The 19,770-nt window shown below is 44.4% G+C and overlaps 1 non-coding gene across 1 annotated transcript; it reads left to right on the top strand.

Annotated features, from left to right (window-relative positions):
* Nucleotides 1-18,720: 18,720 nt before the first annotated feature.
* trnas-cga (transfer RNA serine (anticodon CGA)) lies at nucleotides 18,721-18,803 on the top strand. Its single transcript has one exon. It is a non-coding gene; the product is annotated as a tRNA-Ser (tRNA).
* The last annotated feature ends 967 nt before the right edge of the window (nucleotides 18,804-19,770 follow it).

Raw genomic sequence — 19,770 nt, forward strand, 5'->3', positions numbered from 1 at the left:
ACCCGGAGCAACAATGTGAAAAACTGACAGTCAGCTTCTATGAGCAAAATTAATTTCGCTAAGTCCGTTATGTAAGGTCAGAGACTGTTAGAAATGGTCGGGTAAAAACAGTTCCTTTCCACGTTGGAAGCAACTGGGCAAACCGACCTCAACGGACTCAAACCGCAAAGTTATTTTCCATGAGGAGAGGTTGAGTCGACTAGGCCTATATTCTACAGAGTCGAGAAGAATAGGAGGTGATTTCATTGCGGAGCAGGCTCGAAGGGCCGAATGGCCGACCCTTTCTACTAATGCTTATTTTCTTATGTTCGTCGCATGCCTTGCGGGTGCCCCCAGATCGACAATATGGAAAAAGCAGAATCAGTCTCAGTAAGCAGGCGTTTCCATAACTTCAGTTGAGTAACTGTCAGAATTGATCGCTTTTAGGGGAGATTCGGAACACAGAAGAATAAGTTTTGCCCGGTGAGTTAAACAACCGGAGCACAACACGAACCTGCAATCTTCTGACAACATCACGATTAAAACTGAACGCGGATGCCTTATCCATTCGGCAATGTGTCCACAGCTGGTCACTTTGTTGTGGAGAGAATTGGGAGCTTTTTCAGGGCTTCAGCTATGATTAGAGAAAGGGTTTTACTCAAATATAAATACTTTTTGAATTATTCAACAGACGCGCTGTCAACTGGTTTCACTCCTACGCAAGGAAACCCATTTCGCTTTCAAATATATCACCTGAGAAATTCGGTCTTCACAGCTGTAATCACACTAATATTAAGCAGACACACGCACAGAATGATCCTGGAGAGACAGCACATCCCTTTTATACTGACAAAGAATGAACTGAACTAACAGCATATCCAATTAAAGAGACACAGAATGATCCGGGAGTGACAGCACAGACATATTTAAACACATATTGGTCTACTTTGCTAAATCCCAAAATTCCCCCATCATCATAGGCAGTCCCTCGGAATTGAGGAGGAGTTGCTTCCACTCCCAAAGTGAGTTCTTACATGGCTGAACAGTCCGATACGAGAGCCACAGACTCAGTCACAGGTGGGACAGACATTCGACGGGGGAAGGGGTCGGTTGGGCTGGATTGCCGCACGCTCCGTCCGCTGCGTGCGCCTGGGCTCATTATACGCCTTGCATCAAGCCTTAAAGAGTTCAACGCCCTCCCGGATGGGCTTTCTCCACCTCGGGCGATCTGCAGCCAGGGTCTCCCAGTTTTCAGTGGTGATGTCGCAGTTTACCAGGGAGGCTTTGAGGATGTCCTTATACCGTTTATGCTGTCCTCCTTTGGCTCGGTTACCATGAAGGAGCTCCGCCTAAAGCATTTGTTTCGGGAGTCTCGTATCTGGCATGCGTACTATGTGGCCTGCACAGCGAATCTGATCGAGTGTGGGCAGTGCTTCAATACTGGGGATTTTAGCCTGGTCGAGGGCACTGATGTCGGTGTGCCTGTCCTCCCCGGAGATTTTCACGATCTAGCAGAGACATCGTTGGTGATATATCTCCAGCGACTTGAGGTGCCTTCTGTACATCGTGCATGCCTCAGACCCATACACGAGGGCGGGTATTTCTACAGCCCTATGAACCATGAGGTTGGTAATAGATTTGTTAAGATCTGATCTTAAAACACTTCTTTCCGCAGGCGGCCGAAGGCTGTTCTGGCGCACTGGAGGCGATGCTGAATCTCTGCCATCACATATGCCTATGATGATAAGAGGCTGCCGAGATATGTGAAATGGTCTACGTTATCCAGGGCCGTGCCTTGGGCCTTGATGATTGGAGGGCATTGCTGTGCGGCGATGGCAGGCTGGTGAAGTAATTTTGTCTTACGGATGTTCAGCGTAAGGCCCATGCTTTCATATGCCTCAGGGAATACAGTGATTATACCCTGGAATTCAGCCACTGAATGTGCACAGACACAGGCGTTGTCCGCATAGTGCAGCTGAATGACAGAGGTAGGAGTGATCTTGTACCTGCCCTGGAGGCGGCGTTGTTTAAACAGCTTCCGACTGGTCCTGAGTTTAAATGGGAAGCTTGTTGATTGTGAGGTGGAGCATGGCGGCGAGGAAAATTGAGATACGCATATGAGGGAGAAGGGAATTGAACATTAGGCTGATAGAGTTGACGAGGAAGGACAGAATAACGTAATTTTAATTCCAGATGTATTTAATGAATTCAATTTCAATTCCACAGCTGCCATGGTTGAATGTGTACACATGCCTCTGAATTACTAAACCAGTAACATAACCAATGTGCAACCGTACACTTAACTTCATCCTTTACCTATGCAAATGAGTCAAGGGTATGAATAGCCTCTTTCAGCTCTTATGTAACAGGCATGAGTGGCTGAATGACCAGCTCCGCTTCCTAAGTACAAGGGTCGAGGACTTGAATCGCCTCCTCCTGGATCGACTGGCTTATATTAACTGGAATTTAGAAGAATAAGATGGGATTACATAGAAACAGATACAATTCTAACGGGATTGGACAGGTTAAATGCAGGAAGAATGTTCCCGATGTTAGGGAAATCCAGAACTAGGGATCAGAATCTAAGGATAAGGGAGAAGCCATTTAGGACTGAGATGAGGTGAAACTTCTTCACTCAGAGAATTGTGAACCTGTGGAATTCGCTATCACAGAAAGTTGTTGTTGCCAGTTCGTTAGATGTATTCAAAAGGGCGTAAGATGTGCCACTTACTGCTAACGGGATCAAGTGGTATGGAGAGAAAGCAGGAATTGTGTACTGATTTTGCATGATTAGCCATCATCATATGAATGGTGGTGCAAGCTCGAAGGGCCGAATGGCCTACTCCTGCATCCATTTTCTAGGTTTGTATGTTTCTATGTATCCTGTTGATGTCTAATAGGTTGAACAGCGTTTAATCATCCCCTCTATTCCAATGTAAGTGTTTTGAGGGGCCGAATAGTGTGCTTCTGTGTAACAATTTATGGGGGATGAATGACGTCCTCTTTTTCCACTGCCACAGGCTCGAAGTAATGAATCGCCTCTACCCGTTCCAGCATAACAGGCTCAAGTGGCTGAATGGCCTCCTCCTATTCTTGTGTAACAAGCTCGAGTGGCAAAATGCCCTCCTGCTGTCTTGTCTAACAAGCTTGAGGGAGTGATTGAACTCCTGCTGTTCCTGATTAACCAGCCTCTGTGGGTTGAATATTCTTCTCCTGTTCCTATGTCACCTGTTCGGAAGATTGAATGTCCTCCTCTTTTTCTAGTGTATGAGCATCGATGGGTTTAATGACAACCTCATGTTCCTATGCAACGGATTCGAGGGGCAGAATTGCCTTTTCCTATAACTATAAAACTGTCTGGAAAGTGCTGAATCACCCACCTCCTGTTCATATTAAAAAGGCTTGAAAATTTGAATGGTGGCCACCTGTTACTATTTAACATGTATGAGGGGATGAATAGCTTGCTCCTGCGTAAAAGGTTCAAGGTATTGAAAGGCTTCTTCCTGTGCAATCTCCTCACATCATCATCATCATCATTATAGGCAGTCCCTCGGAATCGAGGAAGACTTGCTTCCACTCTTAGCATGAGTTGGTAGGTGGCTGTACAGTCTAATACGAGAACCACAGTCTCTGTCACAAGTGGGACAGACAGTGTTTGAAGTAAAGGGTGGGCGTGGAGTCTGGTTTGTTGCACGCTCTTTCCGCTGCCTGCGCTTGATGTCTGCATGCTCTCGGTGATGAGACTCGAGCAGCTCAGTGCCCTCCCGGATGCACTTCCTCTACTTAGGGCGGTCATAGGCCAGTGACTCCCAAGTGTCAGTGGGAATGTCACACTTTATCAGGGAGGCTTTGAATGTGTCCTTGTAACGTTTCCACTGCCCACCTTTGGCTCGTTGGCCGTGGACGAGTTGCGAGTAGAGCGCTTGCTTTGGATGTCTCGTGTCTGGCATGCGAACTATGTGACCTGCCCAACGGAGCTGATCATGTGTAGTCAGTGCTATAATGCTTGGTATGTTGGCCTGGACGAGGATATTAAATTTGGTGCGTCTGTCCTACCAGGGGATTTGTAGGATCTTTCGGACAAATCGTTGGTGGTATTTCTCGAGCGACTTGCGGTGTCTACTTTACATCTTCCACATCTCTGAGCAGTACAGGAGGGCGGGTATTGCCACAGCCTGTCGACCATGAGCTTGGTGAAAGTATTGAAGTTCTGGTCTTCAAACACACTTTTACACAGGCGGCCGAAGGCTGCATTGGCGCACTGGAGACGTTGTTGGATCTTGTCGTCAATGCCAGCTATTGTTGATAGGAGGCGCCCGAAATAATGAATTGGTCCACGTTGTCCAGGGCCGTACCATGGATGTTGATGACTGGGGGGCAGTGCTGTGCAGCGAGGACAGTTTGGTGGAGGATCTTTGTATTACTGATGTTTAGCGCAAGCGCCATGCTTTCGTGTGCCTCAGTAAATACCTGGACTGTGTCCTGGAGTTCAGCCTCTGTGTGAGCATCATCCGCGTACTGTAGCACAAGACAGAGGTTGGGATGGTCTTGGACTTTGCCTAGGGATGGCGAAGGATGAACAGGTTTCCCCTGGTTCTGTAGTTTAGTTCTACTCCAGCGGGGAGCTTGTGGACTGTGAGGTGGAACATGGCAGCGAGGAAGAATGAGAAGAGGGTTGGAGCTTTGACGCAGACTGCTTGACCCCGGTCCGGAAGTGGATTGCGTCTGTGATGGATCCGTTGGTAAGGATCACGGCCTGCATGTCAGCGTGGAGCAGGCGGAGGATGGTGACGTTCTTTTGGTCGCGTCCGAAACGGAGGAGGACGCTTTTTAGGCTCTCGTGGCTGAGAGTGGGAAACGCATTTGTAAGGTCGAAGAAGCCATGTTACCTGCACTTTTCCTGCAGCTGTCGTGCTGCAAAAAATCATGTCCGTTGTTCCCCGGAAGGGACGAAATCCGATCTGCAACTCCGTGAGGAGCTCCTCGGCCACAGGGAGAATTCAGTTGAGGAGGAGGCTAGTGACGACTTTCCAAGTGGCTGATAGCAGGGAGATTCCCCTTTAGTTGCTGCAGTCGGACTTATTGCCTTATTAAAGATGTTCACGATCACTGAATCACTAAGATCTCCCGGCATGCTTTCCTCCCTCCAGATGAGAGAAAGAAGGTCAGGTGTTCGCGCCAGCAGTGCCTCACCGCCATACTTTAGTTCCTCAGCAATGATTCCGTCAGCCCCAGTAGCCTTGTTATTTTTTAGCTTTCTTATGGCGTTTTCTACCTCGTGCAGTGTTGGGGTCTCATTGAGGTGGTGGCGGGAATGGAGTCAAGTACACTCATGTCAAGCATTGGATTACAACAGATATACAGCACTGAAACAGGCCATTCGCCTCAGCCAGTCTTTTATGCTCCATTGGAGCCTCCGCTCAACATTCCTCAACAGCCGAATGCTCTATTTCCTTCTCTCTCATATGCCTGTCTAGCCCCTCCTTAAATACTTCCATACTATTCTCTTCAACCACTCCCTGTCGTACCGAGTTGCACAATATCACCACTCTTTGGGTAAATAAGTTTCTTCTGAATTCCCTATTTTGATTTCATGGTGACTATCTTATATTGATAGCGTCTAGTTATTCTGTTCCCCACAAGTTGAAACATTCTAACGGTATCCACTCCATCAAAATCTTTCATAATTTTAAATGTCTGTATCATGTCACGCCTCAACCTTCCTTTTTCAAGAGAAAAGAGACACTGCCTGTTCATCCTTTCCTGATTTGTATACGCTGGCTGTTCTTGTATCATCCTTGTAAATCTTCTCTGCATCCTCTGAAATGCCTCGATGTCCTTTTTATAATATGGCGACCAGAACTCTACGTAGTACTCTAAGCATGATCTAATGAAGGTTAAATACAGGTTTAGCTTAATGTCGCTACATTTCAATTCTGTATGTCTAGAAATGAATCAGCGTGTTTGGTTTGCTTTTTTATGGCCTTGCTAACTTATGCCGTTAATTTTTAGAGTTTTTGTATTTGTTCTCCGATATCCCTTTTTTCCTGTACACTACCCAGACTGGCACTTTCCAATAATAAGTGACCTCACTAAGTCTCCTACTTAAATGTAACACCTCACATTTATATGGTTTGAAATTCATTTGCCAATTATATGCACATTCTGCAAGTTTATTAATGTCCTCTTGTAAGTTGTTGCAGTCTTCCTCCTTATTGACTTTCGTTCCTAATTTGGTGTCACCCGCACATTTAGAAATGTTGTTTTTGATTCCGAGGTCTAAATCTTTAATGTTAATTTTGAACAACAGTGGTCCCAGCACCAATCCTTGTGGAACGCCACTACCCGCCTTCTGCGTCTAAGAAACGCTAACTTTTACACATACTATTTGATTTATGTCTTGAAGCCAGCTAGCGAACCATTCTACTAGTTGTCACCTGACTCCGCATTCTCTGACCTGGCTTGAAGCTCTTCTTGTTCCGATGTAACAATCTATTTTTTTCATTTTATTCATTCAAGCATGTCGACATCGCTCGCAAAGGCCGGATTTGTTGCCCATCTCCATCTGCCCCTGTGAAATTGTTGGTGAGTCACTTTCTGGAAACACTCAGCAGATGAGGCAGAATCTGCAGAGAGAGAAACAGAGTGAACGTTTGAGGTCGATGAACTTGCATAGCCACTGGAACAACCTCCGCCGTCTAAAACGGATGCCCTGTCTGACCCGAATCATTATGTTTGAAAGGGATGTTTTGTCATGGACTCGTAGAACATTTCAGCACGGAAGGAGTCTACTTCGGCCCAGCGTGTCCGCACCATTCGAAAATTGCGATCACGCCTAATTCCACTTTCCAACTCTTGTTGTACCAATGTAACAATCTATTTTTTTATTTTATTCATTCAAGCATGTCGACATCGCTAGCAAGGGCCGGATTTGTTGCCCATCTCCTTCTGCCTTTGTGAAATTTTTGGTGAGTCACTTTACGCAACCGACTGGCTCGCCAGGCCATTTCAGAGGTCAGTTAAGAGCCAACGACATTGCTGTGGGTTTGGAGTCACATATAGGCCCAGACCGGTAAGGACGGCAGAATTCTTTCCCGAAAGGAGACAAGTGAACCAGATGAGGAGTTTGTTAGAATGGTCATCATTATTGATACGTTTAAAATTCCAGATTTACTGAATTGAATTTAAATTTCCCCACTCTCGTGGTGGGCTATGATTTCTTCTCTCTGGATTATTAGTCCAGTGACATAACCATCATGCTACTATGATTGACCTCCATCTGCGTAATGCGCTCAATGGTCTGAATGACACCTCCTATTCCTTTGCAACAGTTTGAGGGAAGGAATGGTGTGCCCTGTTCCTACGCAACAGGATCGGGAGATTGATTAGCCTCCTCCTGTTCCTGTATAACAGGTTCTTGAGTAGCAAATGCCTCATCCTCAGCCTTTCGAATGGCTACATTGACTTCTACTCTTATTATAGATAAGTCTCAAGGTGCTGAATGGCTTCGGCCAGTCCTATGCCTCAGGCTCGAGGGGTTAATGGCCTTCCCCTGTCCTTGTGCAACAGACTGGAGAGGCTCAATTACGTCCTCCTATTTCTGCTCAATAGTATCATTGGTTTGGCATTGCCTTCTGGTCAACTATGCAAAATGTTCGACCGACCGAATGGAGTTCGACATTTCTTATAAAACAGCCGCACACAGCTGAATGGCTTCCTCCTGCCCTTTGCAATTGGTTTGAGGGGTTAAGTGACTCATTGGCCTCCACCTGTCGCTGTGTAACAGGCTCGATTGCTTGCATCTGTTACTGTGCAAAATATTCAGATGATACTTGGGAAGGACTGGAGCCACTTGTGCAACAGAAAGTGCAGGGACCACAGTTAACCTTCTCTGAAGTGTTGCTTTGATGCAAAGTTAACTGTGCGGCCCAGGCTCAAATTCTGACTCTGGTGGGCGTCGAGCCCAAAAACCTTGAATGTTTAATATGCCAAGAATTAAAAATCTAACGTGCTATCCATTGCACCACAGTGTCGCCAAATTGTGCATCAATACAAAAGTAAAACAGTGTTGATGCGTAATCTGAGCTAAAGAAAAATCTGGAAACACTCAGCAGATGAGGCAGAATCTGCAGAGATAGAAACAGAGTTAACGTTTGAGGTCGATGAACTTGCATAGCCACTGGATTAACCTCCGCCGTCTAAAACGGATGCCCTGTCTGACCCGAATCATTATGTTTGAAAGGGATGTTTTGTCATGGACTCGTAGAACCTTTCAGCACGGAAGGAGGCTACTTCGGCCCAGCGTGTCCGCACCGTCCGAAAATTGCGATCCCGCCTAATCCCACTTTCCAACTCTTGTTGTAAACATGTAACAATCTATTTTTTTATTTTATTCATTCAAGCATGTTGACATCGCTAGCAAGCGGTTAATGGCATTCTCCTGTAACAGACTGGAGAGGCTCAATTGCCTCCTACTTTTTCTGTGCAACAGGTTCGTTGGTTTAGCATTGCCTTCTCGTCATCTATGCAACAGGTTTGCGCGACCGAATTTGTTGCAGTCATCCTCAGTATTGAATATCCAACTAATTTGGCATCATCCGCAAATTGAGAAATTGTGTTTTTGAACCCAGGTAGAAGTCATTAATATAAATTCAAAACAACAGTGGTCCCAGCACCGATCCTTGTGGAACAGCACTACCCACCTTCTGCCTCTCTAAAAAGCTAACTTTTACCCCTACTCTCGGCTTTCTGTCTTAAAGCCAGCTAGCTGTGCATTTATCTAGTTGTCCCCTGACTCCACATTCTCTGACCTCTCTTGCGGTTCTTCATTTTCCTGTTTAACAATCTAGAGATCCTATTGTTTCTTTTATTAATTCTAGCATGTGGACAATGCTAGCAAGGGTAGCCTTTGTTGCACTTCCCTAATTGCCCTTGTGAAGGTGATGGTTAGCCACCTTATGCAAATCAGTTTCTCGCTGGGCCTTTTCAGAGGGCCGTAAAGAGCCAACCACGTTGCTCTGGATCTGGAGCCACATTTGGGCCCAGACCAGTAAGGACTGCAGATTTCCTTCACTCAAGGAGATTATTGAACGAGATGGGTGTGTTGCGTTATTGGTCAACATTATTAATACTTTTAAAATTCTAGATGTATTTCATTGAATTTAAATTGTCCTACTCTCTTGGTGGACTGTGATTTTCTCTCACTGGATTACTAGTCCAGAGCCACAGGCCTCCGGCTGTGTAATGTGCTAGAGGGGATGAATGACTCAGGCTGTTCCTGTGCAATAGTTTGAGGGATGGAATGTCATCCCCCGCGTCCTAGATAACAGGTTCTAGGGATTGATTAATCTCAAACTGTTCCCGTATAACAGGTCGGTTGGTCTGAAATGCCTCGTCCTAATCCTATGCAACGTGTTCTATTAAGGGGAGAGTGGAGTGGGGTTCGGGATGTGGGGCCGGGGGGTGGGGTGGGGCGCGGAGGTCGTGGTGCAGATAAATCTAGAATGCTGAAGAGAAATGAAAATGAAGCAATGCCGGAAAGTGATTGTTGTAATGTAACCACATTATATCAAGAAGGAACAGAGTACACAAACAAAAGAGTGCACTAAAAAATAGGATCCTGATAATAAAAAAAGCGATAAGCTAAATCGAGCTATAGTGCAAAAAAATGTTTTGATCTCTAATAATGTTATAAAGACAAATCCAAAAGCATTGTATCTGAATGGATGAAGCATCTGTAATAAGGTAGAAGAATTAACAGCGCAAACAGATGTAAACAGATACAATATCGGTGCAATTACACATATATGGTTGCACGGTGACCAGGGTTGGGAACTGAATATCAAATGATATTCGGTATTTAGAAAGGACAGGCAAAAAGGAAGAGCGGATTATGTTGCGTTGTTGGTAAAGGATGATATCAGCGCAATAATGAGAAAGATATTCGGCTCATAAAGACAAGATGTAGATTCAGTTGGATGGCGCTAAGGAGAACGAAGGACCAGAAAGGATTGGTGTGAGTTGCCCAGAGGCATCCAAACAGTTGTGGTAGTGTAGAGGATAACATTAACAGGAAATTAGAGCTGCATGTAACAAGGGTACTACCATCATCGAAGGTGAATTTAAACTACGTATAAATTAAAGTAATAATAATGTGGCCGATGAATTCCTGGCGTTTGTACCAGTTGTTTTTTTAGCCCAGTATTTTGCGGAGCCTACTCGGGAACAGAATATCCTAGATTGGGTCTTGTTTTTCAGAAGGGGTTAATTAAAAGTTAAGTTGTCTGAGGTCCTTTAGCGAAGAGTGGCAATAACTCGATTAAACTCGTTATTAAGATGGAAAGTGAAGTAGCTCAATCCGAATCTATGGTCCTAAATCTAAGCAAAGGAAACTACGAATGCATGGGGAATTAATTGCATGGGGTATGATAGATTGCGAAGAGTCAATAAACGTCATGTTGGTGGATGGGCAAGGACTAACATTTCAGGAACGAATGTATGAATTGCGGCAGTTATACTTTCCTTTCTGGTTTAAAAAAAAAAGGATGCTGGCCCAACCATGGCTAACAAAATAAATTAAGGATAGTATTAGATTCAAAGAAGAGTTATACAAAGTTGCCAGAAAAAGTACAAGCCTGAGGATGGGGAACAGTTTAGAATTCAGCAAAAATGTGCCAAGAGATTGATTGAGAGGCGAGAAATAGAGTATAAGAGTGAACTTCCAAGGAACATAAAAACCGGCTGCAGTAGATTCTACAAGTTCGTAAAAAGGAAAAGATTAGTGAAGACAAATGTAGGCCCTTTACAGACAGAAACGGGGGAATTTATAATGTGGAACAAGGAAATGGCAGGACAATTAAATAAATACTTCGGTTCTGTCTTCAGGGAGGACATAAATAACATCCCAAATATGCTTGTGAACCAAAGGTCTAGTGAGCAAGAGGAATTAACGGACATGATTATTTATAAGAAAATAGTGCTGAGGAAACCAATGGGAATGAAGGCCGATAAATCCCCAGGGCCTGATGATCTGCATCCCAATGTACGAAAAGAGGTTGCAATGGAAATAGTGCATGCCTTGGTTGACAACTTCCAAACAAATTTAGATTATGGAACAGTTCCTGCAGTTTGCACGGAGGCAAATGTAACCCCACTGTTTAAAAATGGAGGGAGAGAGAAAACAAGGAACGACAGACCGGTTAGCCGAACACCAGTTGTAGGGAAAATGTGAGAATCTATAGTAAAGGATATTATAACGGAACACTTAAATAATACCAAAGGGATTAGACAAAGTCAACATGAATTCATGATAAAGAAAATCATGTTTGACAAACCTACTCGAGTTTTTGAGGATGTAACTGATAGAAAGGTTAAGGGAGAACCAGTGGATATAGCGTATTTGGATTTTTAGAAGGCCTCTGATAAAGTCCCACGTAAGATGTAGTGTACAAAATTAAAGCATATATGATTGGGGGTAATATACTAGCATGGATTGAAAATTGGTTAATGGACAGGAAACAGGATCGATGGGCAGAGGGACCTGGTGTCCTTGTAAAATAGTCTATTGAAAGCATAAATGCAGGTGTAGCAAGCACTTAGGAAGGCAGATGGTATGTTGGCCTTCATTCCAAAAGGATGTGAGTAAATGAGTAAAGATGTGTTACTACAGTTCTACAGGGCCTTGGTGAGACCGCACCTGGAGTATTGTGTGCAGTTTTGCTTTCGTTACCCAAGAAAGGATATACTTGCCATAGAGGGAGTGCAGCGAAGGTTCACCAGATGGATTATTGGGATGGCAGGACTGTCGTATGAGCAGAGATTGGGTGGACTCGGCCTGTATCCTGTAGAGTTTAGAGGAATGAGAGAGGATCTCATTGAAACGTATACCATTCTGAACGGGTTGAATAGACTGGATGCGGGGAAGATGATTCACCTAATTGGGAAGGTTATAACAAGGGCTCACAGTCTCAGGATACGGGGTCGGAAATTTTGGAAGGAGAAGGCGAGATTTGTTTTTCATTCAGAGAGTGGTGCAGCTGTGGAATTCCCTTCCACAGAAGGCTGTTAATGCCGAGTCACTGAATATATTTAAGAGGGAGATAGATTTCTAGACAAAAAAGACATCAAGTGATATGGCGGGAAAGCGTGAATATGGTGTTGAGATAGAGGATAAGGAATGATCATATTAATAGGCGGTGCAGACTCGAAGGGCTGCGACTGCTCCCGATTTCTATGTTTCTATGTTCTAGGATCTAAATGGACTTATACTCTTCTTGTAGAGCAAGCTCAAGGAACTGATCGGCTTCTGCCTCTCCTAAGGCTCAGATTTGAGACGTTAATGGCCTTCTCCTTTCCCTGTGCAACAGTGCAGTGCGGCTGAATGGCCTCCAGCTAATTCTGTGTAACAGGAAAGTGTGCCTCCTCGTCATCTATGCAGCAGGTACGAGCGGCCGAAGGCGTTCTACTATTCTTGTATAAAAAGCCCAAGGTTCTGAATTACTTCCTCTTGTCCTTTGCAACTGGCTCCAGGGGCTAATGGAATCCTGCTCTCATTCTGTAACAGGTTCGATGGCTTACTCTTGTTCCTGTGCAATAGACTCAGGTTCTAAGAGAACTCAATGGAAAAGTGGATAGGATTGGAGCCACCTGTGTAGGAGGAATTGCAGGGAACGCAGTTTCCCTTCTCTGAAGTATTGATTTGCAGCAAAATGCACTGCGCTGCCGAAGAAACACCAGATCATGACCTAAATTCCGACTATAATCCGACCTATCCAGACTATTGCCACTTTCCAGCTCTTGGTCCATAGCCTTTTATGTTACTGGAATTGAAGTGCACATTCAAGGACTTTTAAAAGTGCTGAGGACTTCTGCCTCTAAATCACTTTCAGGAGTGGGTTCCAGACTCTCACCACCCCTGGGTGAAACCAGTGTACCTCAAATTCCGAAAAACCTCTTACCAATTACTTTAAATCAATGACGCCTGGTTGTTGGCCACTCTGCTAAGGGAAATACATCCTTTCTATGCACTCGACCTAGACCACTCATGATTTTATTCACTTCAATACGGATCCCCTTAGCATCCTCTGTTACAAAGAAAAGAAACCCAGCCGATGCAATATTTACTCAGAGCTAAATTCACCATCCGCCTAAATCTAACCTGTATGCTCACGTGTGCTGTCTGATCATTCGTGTAATGCGGTGACCAGAGAAGCATGCAATAATCTAGCGGTGGCCCAACTAGAGTTTTACACATTTGAAGCATAACTTCCCCGATCTTATATTTTATGGCTCATCGAATGAAGGCAAGTATTCCGTGTTGCTTCTCAACATAGAAACATCGAAAATAAATTCAGCAGTACGCCATTCGACACTTCGAACCTGCACCACCACTCAATAAGATCATGGCTGATCATTCCCTCAGTACCGCTTTCCTGTTTCCTCCCTACCTCTTGATCCTTTTAGCCATGAGGGCCACAATAACTCCCTGTTGAATATATCCAATGAACTGGCATCAACAACTCTTTGCGGCAGGGAATACCACAGGTTAACAACTCTTTGAGTGAAGAAGTTTCTCCTCATCTTCGTTCTAAATGGCCTGCCCCTTATCCTAAGACTCTGATCCCCTTTACTGGACTTTCCCAACATTTTGAACATTCTTCCCGCATCTAACCTTTCCAGTCCCGTCGGAATCTTACATGTTTCTACGAGATCCCCTCTCATCCTTCTAAACTCCAGTGTATAAAGGCCCAGTTGATCCAGTCTCTTTTCATATGTCAGTCTAGCCATTCCTGGAATCAGTCTGGTGAACCTTCGCTGCACTCCCTCAATAGCAAGAACTTCCTTCCTCTGATTAGGAGACCAAAACTGAACACAATATTCCAGGTGAGGTCTCACCAATGCCCTTGACAACTGCAGTAAGATGACCCTGCTTCTATACTCAAATCCCCTAGCTATGAAGGCCAACATACCCTTTGCCTTCTTCACAGCCTGCTGTACCTGCATGCCAACTTTCAATGACTGATGAACCATGACACCCAGGTCTCGTTACACCTCACCTTTTCCTAATCTGCCGCCATGCAGATAATATTCTGCCTGCGTTATTTTGCCATCAAAGTGGATAACCGCACATTTATCAATATTATATTGCATCTGCCATGTATTTGCCCACTCACCCAACCTTTCCAAGTCAACCTGCAGCCACGTAGCGTCCTCCTCACGGCTCACACCGCCAGCTAATTTAGTTTCATCTGCAAACCTGGAGATATTACACTCAATTCCTTCATCTGAATCATTAATATATTCTGTGAAGAGCTGGGGTCCCAGGACTGAGCCCTGAGGCACTCCACTAGTCACTGCCGGCCATTCTGAAAAGGACCCGTTTATCGCGACTCTCTGCTTCCTGTCTGCCACCCAGTTCTCGACACTTCGGTTCAGTCTTCACAAAGGAAGATACCGATCACCTTCCGAATGTACTAGGGAAAAGTGGGTCTAGTGAGAATGAGGAACTGAAAGATATCCTTATTAGGTGGGAAATTGTGTTAGGGAAGTTGATGGAATTAAAGGACGATAAGTCCCCGGGTCCTGATAGTCTGCATGTCAGAGTACTTAAGGAAGTGGCCCGAGAAATAGTGGATGCATTGGTGATCATTTTCCAACAATCTATCGACTCTGGATCAGTTCCTATGGACTGGAGGGTAGCTAATATAACGCCACTTTTTAAAAATGGAGGGAGAAATAAAGCGGGTAATTATAGACCGGTTAGCCTGACATCCGTAATGGGGAAAATGTTGGAATCAATCATTAAGGCGCCCATTTGGAAAGCAGTGACAGGATCGGAACGAGTCAGCATCGATTTCTAAAAAATAAATCGTGCTTGACGAATCTTCTGGAATTTTTTGAGGATGTAACGAGTGGAGTGCACAAGGACAACTAATGGATGTGGTGTTCTTGGGAATTCAAAAGGCTTTTGACGAGGTCCCGCACAAGAGATTGTTATACAAAATCAAAGCGCATGGTATTGGGGGTAATGTACTGACGTGGATAGAGATCTGGTTGGCAGACAGGAAGCAGAGAGTCGGGATAAGCGGGTCCTTTTCAGAATGGCAGGCAGTAATTAGTGGAGTGCCGCAGGGCTCAGTGCTGGGAACCCAGCTCTTTACAATATACATTAACGATTTGGATAAAGGGATAGAGTGTAATATCTCCAAGTTTGTGGATGACACTAAACTAAGTGGAGGTGTGAGCTGTGCGGAGGACGCTAAGAGGTTGCAGGGTGACGTGGACAGATTAGGTGAGTGGGCAAATACATGGCAGATGCAGTATAATGTGGATAAATGTGAGGTTATCCATTTTGGAGGCAAAAACACGAAGGCAGAATATTATCTGAATGTTGGCAGAGGAGAAAAAGGGGAGGTGCAGCGAGACCTGGGTGTCATGGTTCATCAGTCATTGAGAGTGGTTACGCAGGTACAGCAGGTGGTATAGAAGGCAAATGGTATATAGGCCTTCGTAGCTAGGGGATTTGAATATAGGAGCAGGGAAGTCTTACTGCAGTTGTACAGGGCCTTAATGAGGCCTCACCTGGAATATTGTGTTCAGTTTTGGTCTCCTAGTCTGAGGAAGGACGTTCTTGCTATTGAGGGAGTGCAGCGAAGGTTCACCAGACTGATTCCAGGGATGGCTGGGCTGTCATATGAGGAGAGATTGGATCAATTGGGCCTTTATTCACTGGTGTTTAGAAGGATGAGAGGGGATCTCATAGACACATATACGTTTCTGAGGGGACTGGACAGTTCACATGCGGGAAGAATGTTCTCGATATTGGGGAAGTCCAGAACCAGGGGAGATAGTCTTAGGATAAGCGGCAGGCCATTTACGGCTGAGATGAGGAGAAACTTCTTCACTCAGAGAGTTGTTGACCTGTGGAATTCCCTGCCGCAGAGAGTTGTTGATGCCAGTTCATTGGATATATTAAACAGGGAGTTAGATATGGCCCTTACGGTTAAGGGGATCAAGGGGTATGGAGAGACAGCACGACAGCGGTACTGAAGGAATGGTCAGCCATGATCTGATTGAATGCCGGTGTAGGCTCGAATGGCCGAATGGCCTACTTCTGCACCTATTTTCTTTGTTTCTATGTTTCTATCCACGTCAGTAGATTACCCCCAATACCATGTGCTTTGATTTTGCACACAAATCTCTTGTGTGGGACCTTATCTAATGTCTTTTGAAAGTCCAAATATACCACATCCATTGGTTCTCCCTTGTCCACTCTGCAAGTTACATATTCAGAAAATTCTGGAAGATTCGTCAAGCTTTATTTTCCCTTCATAAATCCATGCAGAATTGGACTGACCCTGTCACTGCTTTCCAAATGCGCTGCGATTTCATCTTTAATAATTGATTCCAACATTTTCCCTACGACTGATGTCAGGCTAACCGATCTATAATTACCAATTTTCTCTCTCCCTCCGTTTTTAAAAAGTGGTGTTACATTACCAACCCTCCAGTCCATGGGAACTGATCCAGAGTCGATAGGCTGTTGGAAAATGATTACGAATGCATCCACTATTTCTCTGGACACTTCCTTAAGTACTCTGGAATGCAGACTATCAGGCCCCGGGGATTTATCGGCCTTCAATCACATCAATTTCCCCAACACAATTTCCCACCTAATCAGCATATCCTTCAGTTCCTCCTTCCCACTTGACCCTCGGTCCCCTAGTACATCAAGAAGGTTATTTGTGTCTTCCGTCGTGAAGACAGAACCAAAGTATTTGTTCAATTAGTCTGCCTTTCCTTTGTTCCCCATGAAAAATTCACCTGAATCCGACTGCAAGGGACCTACGTTTGTCTTCACTCATCGTTTTCTCTTCACATACATATAGAAGCTTTGGCAGTCATTTTTTATGCTTCAGGCACGCTTCGTCTCGTACTCTTTTCTCCCCCTCTAAACGAAACATTTAGTCCTCCTTGGCTGAATTCTAAATTTCTCCCAGTCCTCAGGTTTCCTGATTTTTCTTGCCAATTTATATAACTCTTCTTTGGATTAACACTATCCTTAATTTCCCTTGTTAGCCACGGTTGAGACATCTTCCCCGTTGTATTTTGACTCCAGACAGGGATGTACAATTGTTGAAGTTCATCCATGCGGTCTTTAAATGTTTGCCATTGCCGATCCACCGTCAACCTTTTAAGTATCATTTGCGAGTCTATTCTAGCCACTTCACGCCTCATACCATGAAATTACCTTTCCTAAAGTTCAGGTCCCTAGTTTCTGAATTAACTGTGTCACTCTCCATCTTCTAAAGAATTCTACCATGTTATGGTCACTCTTCACCAAGGGGCCTCGCACAACAAGATTGCCAATTAGTCCCTTCTCATTACACATCACCTAGTCTACGATGGCCAGCTCTCTCGGTGGTTCCTCGACATATTGGTCTGGAAAACCATCCCTAATATACTCCAGAAATCGTCCTCCACCGCATTGCTACCAGTTAGGTTAGCCCAATCAATTTATAGATTAAAGTCGCCCATGGTAACTGCTGTACCTTTATTGCACACATCCCTTATTTCTTCTTTGATGCTGTCCCCAACCTCACAACTACTGTTTAGAGGTCTGTACACAATTTCCACTAGCGTTTTCTGCCATTTGTTATACTGCAGCTCCCCCCATACCGCTTCCAAACCATCCAAGCTAATGTCCCTCCTTATCATTGCATTAATTTCCTCTTTAACCAGCAATGCCACCCCGCCTCCTTTTCCTTTCTGTCTATCCTTCACAAGCATCTTATCTACCTGCTCTGCTACCGTCAAGGATTCTGTGCACATGCACTCCAAGGTCATTTGCACCTCTACACTTATCAGTGGCCGAACATTTAATGTTTATTCGCTTTCCCTATAAGCACTCCCCAAATGCTTTATCTAACACTTCTCCGGGTTGTATTCCATTAAACCCCTGACCAGTTCTTTGATATCTTCCTGCAATCTACAGCTTTCTTCCTCATTGTCAAGCATAACTGGTTGACCAATCTTTTAGTCACCTGCGCTAATTTGTATTTAGTGGCTCGGTGACAAATTTGTATCGCATAAAACTCTTGTGAAGCGCCTTGGACGTTTCGCTAATTTCAAGGTGCTAATTATGTATAAGTTGTTGTTGTTTAACATGTGTGTTACTTAACGTTATATAGAGATTGTATGACAGAAAGAGACAATTGCACCTAACTGGTGTTGGTAGAGTTAATGCTGCACACTACCCTACTTCACTTGATCCTATCAGCATATTGTTCTATTGCTTTCTCAGTCAAGTGCTGAGGTAATCCCTTCAAAATGAATCTGTGCTATTCGCCTCAACTACTGCTCATGTAGCATCTTCCACATTCTAACCACTCTTTGGTAAATAAGTTGCTCTTGAATTGTCTACTGAGTTTATCAGTGACCTCCCGTTCTGAACTCCTGCACAATAGCAAACATTTTCTCCACATCAACTCGATCAAATACCTTCATAATGTGAAAATTTATCTCACTTGCTTATCGAGAAAGAAGCTCTCCAGACTTTTCAGTTTTTCGCGAAATGTAAATTATTTCAGTTCTGACCGAAATTTTTCCTTCTTTGCTGTAAGATTCTGTGATTCTACGATTTAATTTTCACATCGTCTGCGAGATACAACAGGGCAAGCATGCAGGCGGTCTCTCTGATAAATTGCACCAATGATTCGACTATTAAAGCAACTCTTCTGTGTAGCTGCGATGGCCGAGTGGTTAAGGCTTTGGACTCGAAATCCAATGGGGCTTTCCCTGCGCAGGTTCGAACCCTGCTCGCAGCGATTCTGCCAATGCTCTTTTTTTTATCGACTCACGGGGATCTCATTGGAATCTGATCACAATTCCCTCCACTGCCCTTCATTACACTGATTGACGCGAAGCTGTTGTTCGAACTGGAAACATTAATAGTTTATCGGTATTAATTGTTGGTTTGTTGGACACTACCTCCAAAAATCAGTGAGCAATATACACAGAATGAAAAAGTACCTTTTAATAAAGATCAGTGCATTGTTTGGGAGGAACTCACCTTTAGTTAATGAGTGCGAACGTGGTTTGGTTTTATAAAGATGAACAAGTTTTGCCAAAATGACCACGGCAGCGTTTGACGTTGCAATTTTCTGATAACATCAGTGTTTCCATCAAAGTAGATGCCTTATCCATTAAGCGACGTGGCCCCTGCAGTTTGCAGTAGACTAATGGACAGCAACATTCTAATGGGTCAAAGTGTAATAGAAAGGCAAGCATGAAATCTCGGTGCCGCAATGCAAGGAGTATTCGGAACCCAGGAGAGGGCTCTGAGCTAGTTCGAGTGGGTGAGAGCTCAGATCACAGGACCCCAAGAAAAAATGCAAAAAGCAGGAGGCAACAGTGTAGACTAGCACTGGGGTAAGTGTAAACGACAAGGTGATAGGGAGGGACAATATGTATGAATATAAATGGGCTGCAGGAGGGGTCAAAACTAAAAATCATGGTTTAAAAACTAGTACTAAAACACTCTACCTAACCGCAAGCAGCATTCGAAATAAAGTAAATGAGTTGACGGCACAAATCATCATAAATGGGTATGATTTGGTGGCCATTACAGAAACGTGGTTGCCGGGTGGCCAAGACTGGGAATTAAACATACAGGGGTATCTGACAATTCGGAAAGATAGACAAGAAGGGAAAGGAGGTGGGTTAGCTCTGTTAATAAAGGATGCTTTCAGGGCAGTTGTGAGAGACGATATTGGCTCTAATGAACAATATGTT

The sequence above is a fragment of the Pristiophorus japonicus genome, unplaced genomic scaffold (genome assembly GCF_044704955.1).
Source record: "Pristiophorus japonicus isolate sPriJap1 unplaced genomic scaffold, sPriJap1.hap1 HAP1_SCAFFOLD_42, whole genome shotgun sequence".
Taxonomy (NCBI): domain Eukaryota; kingdom Metazoa; phylum Chordata; class Chondrichthyes; family Pristiophoridae; genus Pristiophorus; species Pristiophorus japonicus.